The sequence below is a fragment of the Ursus maritimus genome, unplaced genomic scaffold (assembly GCF_017311325.1).
Source record: "Ursus maritimus isolate PB19 unplaced genomic scaffold, ASM1731132v1 scaffold_8, whole genome shotgun sequence".
NCBI lineage: Eukaryota > Metazoa > Chordata > Mammalia > Carnivora > Ursidae > Ursus > Ursus maritimus.
This window is the reverse complement of record NW_024426996.1, coordinates 57,891,527-57,907,673: the sequence shown is the minus strand read 5'-3', so window position 1 is coordinate 57,907,673 and position 16,147 is coordinate 57,891,527. Positions and strand designations below refer to the sequence as shown.

At 37.5% G+C, this 16,147-nt stretch overlaps 1 protein-coding gene and 1 pseudogene across 1 annotated transcript in view; one reads left to right on the top strand and one right to left on the bottom strand.

Moving 5' to 3' along the window:
• The window catches only part of PCDH7 (protocadherin 7), a 403,732-nt gene that overhangs the window by 96,549 nt on the left and 291,036 nt on the right, over nt 1-16,147 (top strand). The gene's annotated exons all lie outside the window — the stretch shown is intronic.
• LOC103658442 overlaps nt 1-16,147 on the bottom strand; it is a 39,253-nt pseudogene that overhangs the window by 15,298 nt on the left and 7,808 nt on the right.

Here is a 16,147-nt window from a genome sequence, read left to right as displayed (position 1 = left end):
ATGTTCCATGATTCATTACTTGCATATAACACCCAGTGCACCATGCAATAAGTGCCCTCCTTAATACCCATCACCGGCCTATCCCAATCCCCCACCCCTCTCTCCTCTGAAGCCCTCAGTTTGTTTCCCAGAGTCCATAGTCTGTCATGGTTCATTCCCCCTTCTGTTTATCCCCCCTTCATTCTTCCCTTCCTTCTCCTACTGATCTTCCTATTTCTTATATTCCATAAATGAGTGAAACCATATGATAATTGTCTTTCTCTGCTTGACTTATTTCACTTCGCATTATCTCCTCCAGTCCCGTCCATGTTGCTGCAAATGTTGTGTAATCGTTCTTTCTGATGGCTGAGTAATATTCCATTGTATATATGGACCACATCTTCTTAATCCAGTCATCTGTTGAAGGGCATCTCGGCTCTATCCACGAAAGAAAATTTTAACTTTCAACTTGATTTCCCATAGCTAGTATAGATTTTTTTCTATGTGCCCCACTTCTAACAGTCAGTGTGTGTATAAGCAATGCTAATACTTTTCCGCTTTAGTATTAGAAAGATAAAAACACAAAGAAAATTCACATATCCAGCCCAAATAAACTTATAGCTAAACTTTGTTTGTATGTGTATTGGTTTTAAATTTAAAGATTTTATATATTTATTTATTTGTCAGGTAGAAAGAGAGAGAGAGCACAAGCAGGGGGAGCAGCAGGCAGAGGGAGAAGCAGGTTCCCAGCTGAGCAAGGAGCCCGATGCAGGACTTGATCCCACGACCCTGGGAACATGACCTGAGCGGAAGGCAGATGCTTAACTGACTGAGCCCCCCAGGCGCCCCTGGTTTTAAATTTATATCTCACTTCCTTATAAAAGCCTGTGAAGCAATTTACACGCTTACTATACGATGCTTACTTTGTGCCCACTATTATTTTGTTTTATTTGCTCCCCCCTACCACTTTATAAGTAGGTACTGGAATTCCTGTTTGAAAGCGAAGGCAACTGAAACTCATAGACATTAAGTAACTTTGCAGAACTCACAGCTAGTACTACTCACATTGATAGAACTGGAGCAAAGCCAAGTCTGTAAAGATGGCAGTATTTATTTTTCAAAAAGTACAAAAATAAGAATATAGGACTGTCCCAGAAGGAGTGGTCATTGGTATGTAGGTGTTATCTACTCAGAAATATAAATAAATAAGAGAATAATTAAACTGAACAGATATTTATATCTTTTAAGCGTAAAATATTCAATGTATGTCTGTTAAATTTTTAAAGTTAAAACGGTATCATTTACATTATACTCCCAAGACCGTCAATCTATATGGGCATTCATGCAGCTACTGTGCGTCTGCTGTGTGCAGATCAGAGTGGAAGTACTCTGGAGGAGACTATGTCACAGAATAGGGTTTGGATACTCAAGAAGCCTCCAGTCTGCTATGTGTACAGATAGAAATTCTGGAAAGGTTTCTCGGAGGAGGTGTCTCAGGTCACGTTGTTGAAGCAAGAATCCATGCACATCTTTGAGAAGTGGCAGAGCCTAGTGGCTAAGCATGGTCGAGAATGCAGGTTTTGGAGTTGAACTGCTGGTGTTTAAAGTCTAGTTCCTCCACTTATGAGCTCACAGTCCCTGGGATTTCCTTATCTACCTCTGCTTCCATTGCCTCATCTGTCAAATGAGAGTAACAAATACAACCTATTTCATATGATTGTTTGGCAAACACTTCCAGAGCAATTTCTCTGTGCCCTGTAGTGTCCTAAGCACTCTCCAAATTGTAAGTTGTTGAATTCTCAAAAGCACTAGGTGGGTACTATTATTGTTAGTGTTGAGAGAATAAAAGGAGTTGATGTGTATAAAGTATTTAGAGCAACGGCTGGAACACAGTAAGTACTCAATAAATATTATCTGAAGCAAAGAAGCAGGAAAAGATATTGGAAGCAGAGGAAATGTCATGTGCATAAACTATAGAAACAAGAGTAAATACATAATATATTCTTGCTGAAGCCACAATCATGAATTTGGTTCTGGTGAGCAATAAAAAGAAACTCTCGAGTGGAATGTGGCTCAATGACCTTAATTTCCATTGTCAATATTTGAGATATGCCCAGTTATTCACATTTTAGTGGCTTGAAAGCAGTGCCAATTATCTCATTTACATTTTTCTTTTTGGTTAAGTAGCTAATCTACATTGTGAAAATACAAATATTCGTCCTGGAGTTTTATAGCGATGTGAAAGAAACCGTCATGAAAAAGATGTGGCTCATAGATATGTGTTTTTCTGAATTAACTCATGGGGGAAAAAAGAAGTGACTAAAGTTCCCGACTAGAGTTCCAAAAGCCTGGGTCTCTAGTTAGAGTGGGTTTTTAAAACTGGTTGTTCTCTTTTCTCTACCCACAATACACACAGTTACTCATAGTAAAACTATGGCTACCCAAGATATTTCCTGGTTTGCCTGGCATGCACAGGGCTCTGTGTACAGTGTCCCTTGACCTTGAGTTTTTGTGGGTTTTTTTTTATACCATAGATATCAATGGTGACATTTAATCAATAGGTTTCTTTTCATTTGTAATAGTCATTTGACTATGTGTAAAAGTTTCTTATGGTCTCTGAGCCTTGTGAAAGTTTTTGAATGTTGCTATTATGACTTTTTTTTTTTTTCAGTTAACTAACTTGGACATGAGGGTTGATGCCTGAGTTTAATCCAGACCTAACCCACATATGTGTGCAGACGCACATGTATCTGCTTTTTGTTTTGTTACCTCATCTGTTCAAACTGGAGTGATCTGTCCAGCTGCCGTTCTGTTCTGTTTAGTTCTGCAGGGAAAGGGGGTTGGGAGGAACTGGTATTAGGGTTCGTATGTGATAAAGCAGAGAGGACTCTACCTAAGGAACCACATTATAGGCAGGAAGAATGAATGTATAATTCCATACTCCATCCCACAAGCATTAATTAAATATCTGATGTAAATTAAATACATATAAACATATAAGTATGGAAAATGGTCCCTTCATTTTCCTAGTCACCAAACAAGTGAAACCCAGATGTATACAATAGATTGAGAAAGCAAATGGTGTGGATTGGGAGAGAGGAAGTTCAGGGTGGTTTTTAAAATTTTCCAAATCGTAAGCAAATCTGGAGGGTAAAATTTTTATTAATAAATCAAATTTCTGTCTTCAGAAGTAAAGTGGTTAGTGGATTGAGCGTCAATATATCCACATTTAGAAGCAACAGCCTGAGCCCTCAGATGCAGCTTTATTTCATGAAGCAATTGGCAGCAGTAAACTAATTGATGTCCGCAAAGCACTTCTTCAAATGCCAACCCGTTAAGAAACACGCTCAAAACTCTCTTAACAGCAATAAAGGGTAATTCTTCTACAGCCAGGTCTAGATTGAAATCTTACCACGTATCATAATTTTAAATAGGTGAGAATATTACAATACCACCAATCTTAGTTTTTAATAAATTGGGAGGAAAAAAAAGAACCAAATAATTTGCATGATCCGCAGTTTTTAGAAATACGGCTACTAAAATGTAGGGACCTTTATCATCTTATTGCACACAGTTTGCTCTAAAAGAGAAGGGGGATGGAAACACGTTGATGATATATTGTCATGTGGACCACTTTATGGCCGGCATTCTTTATGATATGACAGTTGCTCCATTGACACCATGTTATTTATCGGCCTGCAGAGCAAATAGGCTAGTAAATCATGATTGCGTGTCTAGCCAATCAGAATCTGCCCTGGTTTCGTGGCGTGCTAATTTTTTTAGACTTATTTATTCTGCTTCCTTTCGTTTTTCTCTTTATCAGTCTCTATTTTATAGCAATCTTTTCTTTAATAGACTCTCATCCTGAGACATTTTAAAATGCACTGCATGTCAAATCCAATTCAACTAAGATACCTAAATGCACGTTATTTAAATTAAATATGAATGCTTTGAAAAGTGTATACTTATATTATAATTGCCTGAAACTACATTTCCACATTATGTACGTTGTAGGCTTGAATCTTGTCAATGTATTCAAGACCCAAAGTTAGGTTTAAAAAAACCCAGAAAATAAATTATTCATATCACATACGTCTATACATCTGATAGTGTAATTAGCAATCAAAAGTACTACATATGGTGATGTAATAGAGACATTATAATTTTGCACATCCTGCTGTTGATGGATTTAGGTACCACATTTTGCACATTTTCTATTTCATTATTTTGGGCTAAAAAAAGATAAAAATAAAAATAACATGTTTTCTTTATTTTAGTTCCTTTTTAAATCATCCTTCATGCTTCTTTTGCTTTCTTTCCATGTCTGGCTCTCATCTCCCCAGTTAGGTAGGACTTGTTTTTCTTCATTTCTCTTTACTATTTCCTGCTCTGCAGCACTAATACTAAATAATAACAGTAGAAATCTTGGGCCCAGATCTGGGGGGATTTCAGAGGTCACTGAGGTTATTTCTCTGCTTTTAGTTAGCTTTCTAGCCATTCCAGGATGAGAATTATTTATGCTCCTCTCCACTTCCCTGTGAATTTCTTGTGTTTCTCAAATGATGTTTGTTCTTATTTTTCTAAATGTTTTATGTGTTCCGACACAACTTTCTCTAGCTAAAACAGTCCTCTCTAACTCTTATTTCCTCATAGTGGCTCCAAAATTTCACAACTTTCTTCTGCTTCAGCTCATTTGACTCTTTCTGTTTGCTACATTGTTGGACTTGTTATATGTAGCAAGAGTGCAATCGCTATTAGTAACGGGAGAGCACTTCATCAGAGTAGCCTTTCTGAAAGGATACGTGTTCAGGCATCCCGCTATTTCACATTTCCCCACAAGTGGCCTTACGTCAGAGACTGCACTTTCTTTGCTCTCATTTGCACGGCTAGCTCTCTCGTGCATCCGTCCTGTTATCTGTGGTGGTTCAACTTCCTGTCCAACTGACCTCATAAGCTTCCTCCACTCATGCCTGGGCAATTAAAAGAACAAAGAGAATCATAATTGGAATGTAATTGTATGAGATATGTTTCTGCTTTATGCTGCCATCTTAAGAACTACTCTAGAAAGGAAAAGGAATATGGACTTGATTAATTCAAAGAACTGAGTTCATATTTTTATCCTGGCATTTAGGAGCTCTGGGATGAAAATCTCTTCTGTAAAATGGGTATAACAGTTTTGCATACAGTAATGTTAAGTTTTAAACTCAGTGAGGTAAATAACTTTTGTAGAATGCTGGGCACAAGTTCCTTGCATAGCAGTAGGGTCACGGATATGACTATGCCAATAATGTTATACGCAACTGATGAATTATTGACACTACGTTAAAAACTAATGATGTACTATATGCTGGCTAATTGGAACATAATAGTAAAAAAATAATTAAAAAAAGATTTTAAGAACAATTTTTCTTCTATCATTTCAGTGGTTGATAAGATTATTCTTAAGTGATTGATTAAAACAAAACCAAAACCGAAACCAAATATAAAAGTGCAAGGTCCTCTACTCACTGTGAACACCTCCCCCCTCAGGGTAACTCCGAAACAAGAAGAGATGAATTAGAGTCAAACTCAGCTACGGTTCACCCGGTAAATTGTAGGCTGATGCAAGGCGCATTTTCCTTCCTCCCCGTGGGAACAAGTCTCATCTGCGTAAAATGGACGTGAGACACCCATCCACGGGGTTATTCCTGATACCGCCATCAATAAAATGTCTTTGTCATGCTCTGCTAGGAAGTGTTCTTTCTGCTAATGAATTCTGTCCCTAAAATTAAAGTTGTACGGATGGTTCATATTTCAGATGTCTTATAATTTTCATATTTTAAAAAAAATTTAATGTATGCTCCTCCATTGAGATCTAGCCACATATGAATCAGTACTTAAATGATTTGTCATTTTAGTAAACACTGCAAAGTGGCACTTCAAAAAAGCACAGTAACTCACACATGACTAACTGGGATTTGTTAAATTTCTTTTGAGAAAAAAAAAATACAAATTTATTCACACCTACCAGTGAGCTCAGCATCGCAAGCTGAGGCAGAATTGTGAACTTTTGTTTTTGCTGCGGCTGAATGAAACTGGGTTTTGGCTAAAAATGATACAACCTATAATAACACAAAAATAGATCCTGCGACTCCACTTTTGGAGAATTTTATCTCACTTATATATCCAGATGCAGCAGGAACAGTACCTAGCTTTTAGACTCCTGAGAAGTTTTTTTTTCCTTCCTTTCTTTTATATAATTAAGTATGCTCTGTGTACCCTGAAATTCGCTGTCTTGTGAGCATTGGCTGATTCTTGGTTAATGTGATGTTATATTAGCTAATAGCCGTGAAACCTGTTGCTCTTTTATTGATCAATGGTCAAATAGCGATTAGAAAGCTCTAGTGATTCCTGGTCACAAGCCTGGTATTTCTGAATCTGACCTTCCTAGCCATCACTACCATTACTAACTAATATAGTGCTTACCTCATAACATGGTTGTTAGGAGTAAATAAAATCAAAGTATAAACTTACCCCAGTGTGTATATGTGCACACATGTGTCTGCTTAAAGAAATTTCTAGCCATCCATTCATTAATTTAAATCAAGAAATATTGATGAGTCTGCCGTGTTCCAGGCATTGTCATGCCATGGATATGAAGATAGGAATATGGATGCAGTCCCTCTCCTGCAGGCTATCCCTGTCAAGCGAGGAAGACAGATAAGGATATTGGCTAAGGATATTGACTAATGTGATCAACTCCGTAATGGAGGAGTAGATTCAGTGCAGTAGAACCAGTGTGGAGGGTCAACATTTCCCGTCTAGGTCAAGAAAAGCAGACTCTGCATTTTCTACCACAACGTATCTGTAGCTGAAAGCTAGAAGCTTGTTGGCATCCAGCATGGAGGGTGATTCCTCACTGATTCAAGCAAGAACAGCCTGCATTTGTGAGGGCATTTACTGGACCTGAAGGACAGCCATTCTCAATGCTCAAAAGTATATCTGGAGTGTGTGTGTGGGTGTGTGTATGTGTGTATGCACACACATATACATAGATAGATGTTCTATTACTCTCCTATTGCTGCTGTAACAGTTACCACAAATTGAATGTCTTAAAACATCCCAAATTTATTATCTTACAATTCTGGAGGTCAGAAGTCTGAAATGGGTCTCAATGAGCTAAAATCAAGGCACAAGAAGGGTTGAATTCCTTTCTCAAGGGTCTAAGGGAGGATCTGTTCTTGCCTTTCCATCTGCCAGCTCCTGGCCACATTTCTTGGCTCAGAGACCCCCTCCTCCATCTTCAAAATCAGCAATGGACAATGCATGACCCTGGCACTGATGTCTTTTGCCTCCTTTTTCCACATGGAAGAGACTGTGTGATTACATTAGCCTACTTGGGTAATCCAGGATAATTTCTTATCTTACAGTCAGCTGCTTGGCAACCATAATTCTGCCTGCAACCTTAACCAAGCACATATTCATGGATTCCAGGGATTACTATGTGGACACCTTTGAGTGGACTTCTATTTTGATATCACAGAAGTGTATACTTTTTAAAGTTAAGGATTGGACATTAGGTAGAAAATGTAAAAAAAAAAAAAAATTAGCGACGAAATGAGAGTACTTTCCGTCTGCACAGTAGAGAGATCAGGACTTGAATCTCTTGTTAAGAAACTTCCCTGTTACGTATACTGTGTGTTATGTTGAGGCAAAAATTATGCAGGTAAACAAATGGAAAGTATCATATAAATGTCATATAAAAAGGATGAAACTCACATTCTGCACATTTCATGTGAAGGACGGACACAAGAATGATTTCTGTGCAATAAGTATGAAGTGGTGTGTTTTGGTGATGGGACCTCAAATCCAGGGCAAATGAGAACATTGTTACAAACTTTAGAGCTCATTCGCAATTGAGATCTATCCTGCATCTTAAAAAAAAAAATTATCATTTTTCTTTCTATTTTTTGCATGTTCAGTGAAACTCTTCAATATTAATAAACTAACACTATAATATAACACTTACCATGTGCCAGGCACTCTTCTAACTGCTTTATGTATATTAATCATTTACTCATCACCAGACCTGGCTGCTTAGGCATCGGCCTAGGTTGTCACACACGGCCCCACACTGAGAAGGGCCTCCACCTGCCTTAATTCTCTGTTGTCACCATCTTGAAATTCTTGATCATTTTTGAACAAGGCACCCTTCATTTGCATTTGGCACTAGGCCCCATAAATGATGTAGTTGGTCCTGCTCGTTGCACCAAAAGCAATGCACTAAATAAAATTATTACCAACATTTTATAGAAGAGAAATTGAGGCACGGAAGGGCTACCTTGCCAAAGTTAGACCGCTGGTCTGTAGGAGAGCCAGGATTTGAATCAGAGGAAAATGAGCTCTGAACCACTGCAATCTCCTGCTGCTTTGAAGGCAGAGATAATGTCTCCTGAAATGTGTCTTCTTCGCAACTATGACCCACTGTCTGCTACATGGTTAGCTTTCACTAAGTGCCTGTTGAATTGAATTATATTTGATGGGCTTTGGTAAAAATATTCATTTCATTTTCAATAGAGATGAAAGTAAAAAGAAAAAAAAATCCTGAATCTCTTCCAAGACATTTGTTCAAACAGACCCAAATCGGGTTTTTCCCTTTGCATAATCATCTAAGGATATTCCCTTGTTCAAGGTCCATTATTTATTATTTATTAGATAGATTTATACAGCAAGATATTCTGGAGAAATCTGATAAAACTGCAAAAAGCAATATTTCACCACTGTCCTAATTTATTCTTGAAATATTTAGACCTTAGGGGAGGAAAATAAAAATATTTAGACCTTAGAAACAGTAGTTTTATATAAATCCATGGAAAAAAATTACTTTAAGAAGTGTAATTACATGTACATTCAATAGGGTAAGACATAGGAAAGACATATATAATAGTAAACCAGTAGGTGGGAGGTGCAGTTGAGAAAATTTATTGGTTGTTAGGCTTCCAATAAATTTAATATGCATCTTCTGGGGTCTGTTATGTGCCACATGCTAGGCTGTGTGAGGGAAATTTAATGATAATTTTATTAGTGATAACAATAAAAAGTCATCCTCAGGGAGCACAGGATCCCATGGGCTGAGAGATTCGATCACACAGAAGTCCCCACAGAGTCTGTGCAAGGGCTGGAAGATAGCGTATAGTAAGAGCCCTAGGCCAGGGCTTGGACTTTTGAATGTTTATTCTACTAACTGATGACACAGGTAAACTTGGGCAGCTCACAGCCATTCTGTATCTCTGTTTCACCATCTGTAAAGTGGGGCTAATAATATCTGTTCTACATTCTTCACGAGGTGATGTAAGTACTAAATGGATCCATGAAAATGAAGCCATCTTGAATTTTTTTTTTTTAAAGGGAGGAGGAGGTAGGTATTAAATTAAGGCATTTTACTTTCACGAGGTATAGCTCTGAATAAGACATGAGCAACAAAATCACAAAATTTTATTAAAAAAAGAGAAGCCTTATTTCACATTAAGCAGTTACATTATTTTGACCCCGACTTTACCACCTTCTATAATCTGTATTCGGTTGACTCAGGTAGTTATTGGACCAAAACAAAAAGACTGAAGATGTTAGCAGTGCTAATATATTTTAATCCTTAATTTACTGTTTTGTGTAATCCGTATTTGGTTGACTCAGATAGTTAATAGAGAAGCTAAAACATGAAGCCAACTTATTTGATTCATTTCATCGCTTTATTGGGTATTTACTTTTTACAAGGTACTGCAGGTAAAGCAGAGATGAATAAGCTGTAGTCTATGCTTTGATAGCACAGTCTACCAGTGGTAACAGAGACAAAATGTGTGCATACAAGACCACAAGCATTGAGTGCTATGGAAAAGCTACAGAGACTCACAGGAGGAAGGGAGCACATGAAATAGAAAAGTATGCAACTAACAGTCTGGATTTTATATATTTTTATGTGTGTGTGTGTGTGTGTGTGTGTGTATGTATTTGTGGTAAGAAAATCACAATTTAAAATCAAGCAGTGCGGAAGAAGTAGGAAGTGTAGGGGGAGGCATTATCATTTGATTGAACACTCCCGTTATTTTATAAGGAATAACCAATGCTGCTCGGGAGATTGTCGATATTGGTGAGTTTTTTCATAGCCACATTTACTGTGGTTTGTAAAAATTTAAATTTCTCTCCTGAAAGTTTTATTGTGAAGAGTAATGGTTTTGAAAACGTGATCAGTAGATCCAGGAATAAAATAATATTATGATAAAAACCCATGGCCTGGAGGTTATGATAATGGCTCTCACTGGTTCAAGTCATTTCAAGATGGCATTACAATCCCTGCAGGTCTCAAACACCAGAGATAAAATCCCCTGAAGAATACACCCATTTACATTATTGCGACCTTGAATGCCTGTCAGATTTACTCACTGTTTCACCGCATGAGCTGCGCGGAGGGCCTTAGAGTTCATTATCGCTGACTCACTTTCAGCCATACTGGCTAGTGCAGTAGGGCATGGTAGGCTCCTCTTGGAGACGCAAAACATTTAACAAGGAGAAGCTAGCTTTTGCTTGTCAGTATTTTCGAAAAAAAAGTACCGAGAGACAGACACACCAAGTCTAGGATGGTTTGGACTATAAGAAATGCAACTTTTTTTTTTTTTTCTCAATGTTGAATCAGCAATTATATGGCAAGTAGTCGAACAAGGATTTCAGGAACAAACATTCCCCAAAGCAGCGGATTAGACTTGTAGAGAAATTATTAAAATTACTCAGGGCCAAGGGCTTTGTTCTTGCTGGCCACCTGCAGTGTGTGGTAATGCCCTTTTAAGGTTCAATCAAGGGCCCTGCATGGACTGTCTGACTTGACATTGGACACTACTACGAGGAGACAAGCATGCAGAGAGAGTGATTAATGTAAGCCCTTCTGCAACTAGCCAGAGGCTTCAGGAATTCTTTTCTGCAACATTCCAGAGATAATTGCCCACCATTTTATCTAGGAAAGTGTTAAGTCATTTAAAAAAATATGGCAGGCTGTGACACACGAGAACTTGGTGTAACACAAGGAAGGAAATCGGAAACAAAGTGGAAAATGGGGAGTAAAAAAGAACATATGTGAGTCTGTAGTCTCTCTGAGGGTGGGCAGAGTTCACTTCACCAAAGTACAGCAGTCTTTTCAGATTGAGAAACTCAAAGGTTTTATGCAATTTCTCCTTTACATTCTGACAAACTTGTGTGAGTTCTCTGGAAAAGTACTGTTCTATAAGTTGAATCTTAATTGCCAGAGGACAACTTATTTTCTCTAATTTCTGCAAAATAATTCTCACTCTATTGTTAATGTCTCTAAAAATGAAGCCGGAATATAAGACACTAAACAAAGTGCATACTTTAAAAATAATTGATTAGAAATATGTATAACATTATTGTGTTTGAATCTATCACTGTCTTATATGAGACTAATTCTGCTCCAATTTGGCATCCACAATCCACAAGAGCATCTTAGGTTCCAAAATATTGTAGCCAAATATCCTCTTCATCATGCTGGGGTTGGGGGTTGGGGGAGATAATCGACCTCAGTTGTGTTCTGAATGCCTGGGTGCTCCATATGGCCTATTTTCCATTGGCAAGTTAGTCCTTAAAATCTTAGGGGATTCCACTACATATGCATATGTACTATAAATTAATGTTCTAATGTGCTTCGAGGCTCTTGCTGGATGAATGGCAGGCGAAAGGAAAGAACACGAAAAACATATTTTTTAAAGAAACCATAGGCATGTGGTTCTCCCCAGGCATCGGAATTAGGAGTTTGAAGAGACTCAAGAACGAGATCCTTCCTTTTCTGGAATGAAATCTTGGGAGATGTATAGAAATGAGGCACTTTTCTTGATACTTTCAGAAGTGCTGTGATCATTCCAAACTCCTTGCCTCATTCTTCACTTATCACCATTTTCTAAATACATTTGAAAGGTATTTTTTCTTTACAGTCTTAAATAAAAACAGGAAAAAAATGCAGTTAGCTACATGGAAACGATCCATCAGAAGACTCATCTGAGGGTAAAAAAAAAAAAAAAAAAAAAAGCACTTATTGGACAAACCAGTCCCTGGCTCTGTTGGTAGAGCCGCCCAAGAAGTCCAGGAATCCTTTCTTTTCTCTCTCTTTCCTGCTTCTTTGCTGTCTTCTCTCCCTCCCTTCCTCCATTCTGTTCTGTCTTTAGTGAAGATTCAGATTCCCTCACTTTATATGCTCCCTGGAACTGTAAAGCACCATGGATCTTATTTTCTGTTGCAGGACAGTGATTTACAGGGAAAATGTTTCAACCAAGGGCCACCAGATAAAGGCTAGCTAGTGAATCCAGGAATTCACTCTCAAATCGGGGACCTACTTTTCTTGCAAATCAAGCTGCAGTTCACACTTTTAGAAATCTAATAGTCATCTAAAGACTGTAGGAGCAAAGCAGCTTTCCTTTCTCCCTTCTTCCGGGTGTTTGTTTTCAAGTAATACAGCAAGAGGCATAGACCAGATAAAACCAAGTAACCGTGGCACCCTAGTGCTGTAAGGACAGATGGAATTGACAACGTTGTGTCACCAATGGATAATTTATGTGTATATGTTACCTGTAGTATTATATGATCACTATAGATGTAGTAATTGCTGTACATTATGTAGTCTACATAGTTACTCTATCTAATATAACCAAAGAATTACTAAACATCTTGATCTTAATGATTAGTATTCATTAGGAGACACTGGGTCTCATAAAGGAAAGAGAAGGGGACTTGGGTTCAGGCCGACCCCAGTTCAAGTCCTCAAACTTCTTGAGCCTCATTTCTTCATCTATAAAATGAAGTTAACTATTCATAGTTTAGTGGCTATTGTGAGGATTAAAAGCCACAAAATATGCTAAGAACCTGACATAGTGTCTGGCTCATGGAAATGCCTAATAAATGGCAGATAATATGACTATTTCATATTATGCAAATTGAGTGATAATTACTAGTCTCCTCAGTGCATCTTGAGGGGTGCGGGCCGGGGTAATTTTTATTTTTTGTTATAGAAACTGCGATGAGGGAAATGTAACACTTACTCAAGGTCACCCAGTAAGTCACTCTCTGTCATTAGGACTTAAGGGTTTTCAGCTTGTCTGTCTAATTTCAGTCCATTAGGCCACAAAGTCATCAAAACAAACCAGAAAAGAGCACCATCAAAAAGCAAAAGTAATAAAATCAAAGGATCCTGGAGCAGTATTGTACTAAAAGCCATCTGCTATCTTTGTCCACATTCTCAACCCTCTTGAAATGTTATTTGTAAAGTCTTAAAAGGCTTGACTGGAAGCCTTCATGCCTTTTTAAAGATACAGTATATCTTTTGCTGACTCATGCATGCTGAATAAAGAATTGTAATATAGATTTTTGAATATACATCAGAAAATGTCAATACTTTTTACATTGCCAAAGCCCTTAGGCTTTTGCTGTTGAGAAAGCAGCTTTCTGATTAGCTAAAAAAATGATTGTTGATACAGTGGTAATGGCGATGAGAGGGTGTGTGTGTATTTGTGTGTGTGAGTGAGAGTGTGTCTGTTTGTGTGTGTGTGGAGGAGTGGAGATAGTTGAATAAAAGTGTTTGCAACATTTAAATGAATATAAATATGGGTATGCATATTATTTCAGTTCTTTTTTTATATCCAGTGTTCCTTACCAGTGTGCTAAAATTTCTGTGCCATAATCAGGTGGAGGAAAAAAAAAAAAAAGACACAAAACTGCTGTCTTAGCATTTCCACTTGACTTTGGTGCCTTGTCTCCCCGCCTTGCTGTCAGATGCCCTTATTCCTCCCACTCCTTTCCTCATTTGGGCTTGGCAGGAACACTTTTGCTCGGTGCCAGTGTGGTAACCTTAAACTCGCTCACTTAAGTGGCTGATCTCATCTCTTCCTTTATGTGGTTTGCGGGATTTTTTCCCATTTTGGCTTATTACTTCCTTCTACCGCCTTGTAGATTCACCTCTCTCATTGTATTTTCATTATTGTGTTATCTTTTAAAAATAAAACAATAAATATTTAAAACACAAAGCCTTTTTAGTTTCAGTTGTGGGGGAAGTTATTTTTATAGGAACAAAAATGAGGAGGAAAAAAAATGGATTTCTCCAAGGTTGGTAAAGCCCCGATGAGGTGGAGGGCACGTTCTCAAGTTACAGGATTCTACTTGTCCTATTTCTGAGGAGCAGAGCAAAAAAAAATTTTTTTTGCAGATATTTTAAGAGATGGCAAAACAGAGAAGCAAACCAAAGTCATCACAAAAGGCTCCCAGTGTAGACCCAGCCATCTGCATATAGTTCACAGAACTCTTCTGTTTATTTATGAGTCGTGGAATGTGTAAAGCCAACTTCTAGCTGTAAAAGGACATACAGTTGCTCTCATATAATTTCTTTGGCCCTTTTTTTTTTCTGCAAAATCAAGAGTGTGCTTTCTCATATGCAGGAAAGCACTGCCATGCATAAGGACCCAGTTTTGGGGAATTTGAATTTCTTTCCTAAAACATTTAAAATGACAAATAAAAAAATAAGCATTTTATGTGTTTAAAACAGGAGTATAGCATTTAAATTAATGCAACTGATCTTGATATGTACACGCGGAAGTACTGCACCTGCCAAGAATACTTTAGAATAGCTCTAATGTACTCCTGAAAAGAAACAGAATTCAATTGAAGATAGAAACATTAATTTTCGGCTATAATTTGGTTCTTTTCAAGATAGCAATCTTCGATTAAGACAGGCACAAAGGAAGACAATGAAAGAAGCTATATATTTTACCTTAAGACTTCACAATCTGCTTCCTAGTAAGATTTTTCCAGAGGTTTTTACAGGGAAAAATGATTTCTCAAATTTCATCGTGATATAATGAGTTCAAGGAGCTAAATTGTTTATACATTAAAAAAAATTAAATGTCTCTGCCATTCTTGTTCTGCAGTTCTGTGCTCTATCTTTCTAGTTAAAAAGAACATTATATTTTGCAGGCCAGCAACTTCCTTGATATGATGTTTTAGTTTAATCTATCCAAAACATTACCTTCCAGACATTCTAAGAAAGTTGTTTCTCTGACATGATGTGATTTTATGATCTCTATGAAACATTTTCAGCCTTAAGCATTACACACAAATAGATGGAAGTAGGTGATAGCTTGAGTGTTTGACCTCTAAATGGGGGTTCGGAATTACCCGTCTGAAGATGTGAAAATGTAAAGTGATACAAATATCCAGGAATATAAGAATATACACAAATGTCGTACCAGGCCAGGTCAGGATTATCTAACTTCTAATCTGAAACCAAATTCTGTCTCCCTATAACTTCCAGTGGATCTTGGCTAACATCTAGGGAGCAATATGCTACACACAAAGATGTTACTACCCACAAAAAAAAAGGGTGGAGTGAGTTTAATATTTTCTAGAGTTTTCTATTGCCAGACAGAAAATCTTCCTATCGTTACATCTAAGACCTTCACCCCTAGAAGAGGTGTCAGCAGGTAGCTGTATGTCCTTTAGGAATGCAGAGCCTAAGGAAGAATTTCATGGAACATTGGAAGGAGAAACATGAAGACCATTGGTCATATGAGTTGGCTGTGAGAACTAAGGGAGAGCTGGATGTGGAAAACAAACATGACAATAGTGAAAACTGGGCTTTTTTTTTTTTTTTTTTCCTTGCCTCTGCTCTTAGCCACAGTCTCAGCTACCTAAACTATGTTAGGGATGATATAAACCCATTGGAAATGACATCCTTACCACTCGTAATATTTAATATAGTTCTGTATATACTAGGTTGGGAAACCAGAAATAACCTGCCCTCAAGAGCAGAAATTTATTGAACACTGAACACATAGAAACACATAATGAAGACATATTAAGCTACATGCAAGCAGATGCCCAACAGTCATTTCTTCCAGAGTCCTATCCCTTTTTATTCATTCTGATGATATCGTTTTTCTCTTTTGAAAGACTATTCACATTTACAATTGGTAGTTTCTTTGTGGGAATTCATTAATGTCTGTTTTCTATACCAGATTGTAAGTTTTTATATGGAAGGGACCATGAATGTTTATATTAACATGTGTCTGCAGCACATATAGGCATCCCAATAAATACCTTTCTGAATACGTGAATATATGAATGATTGAATGAATGAATGAATGAA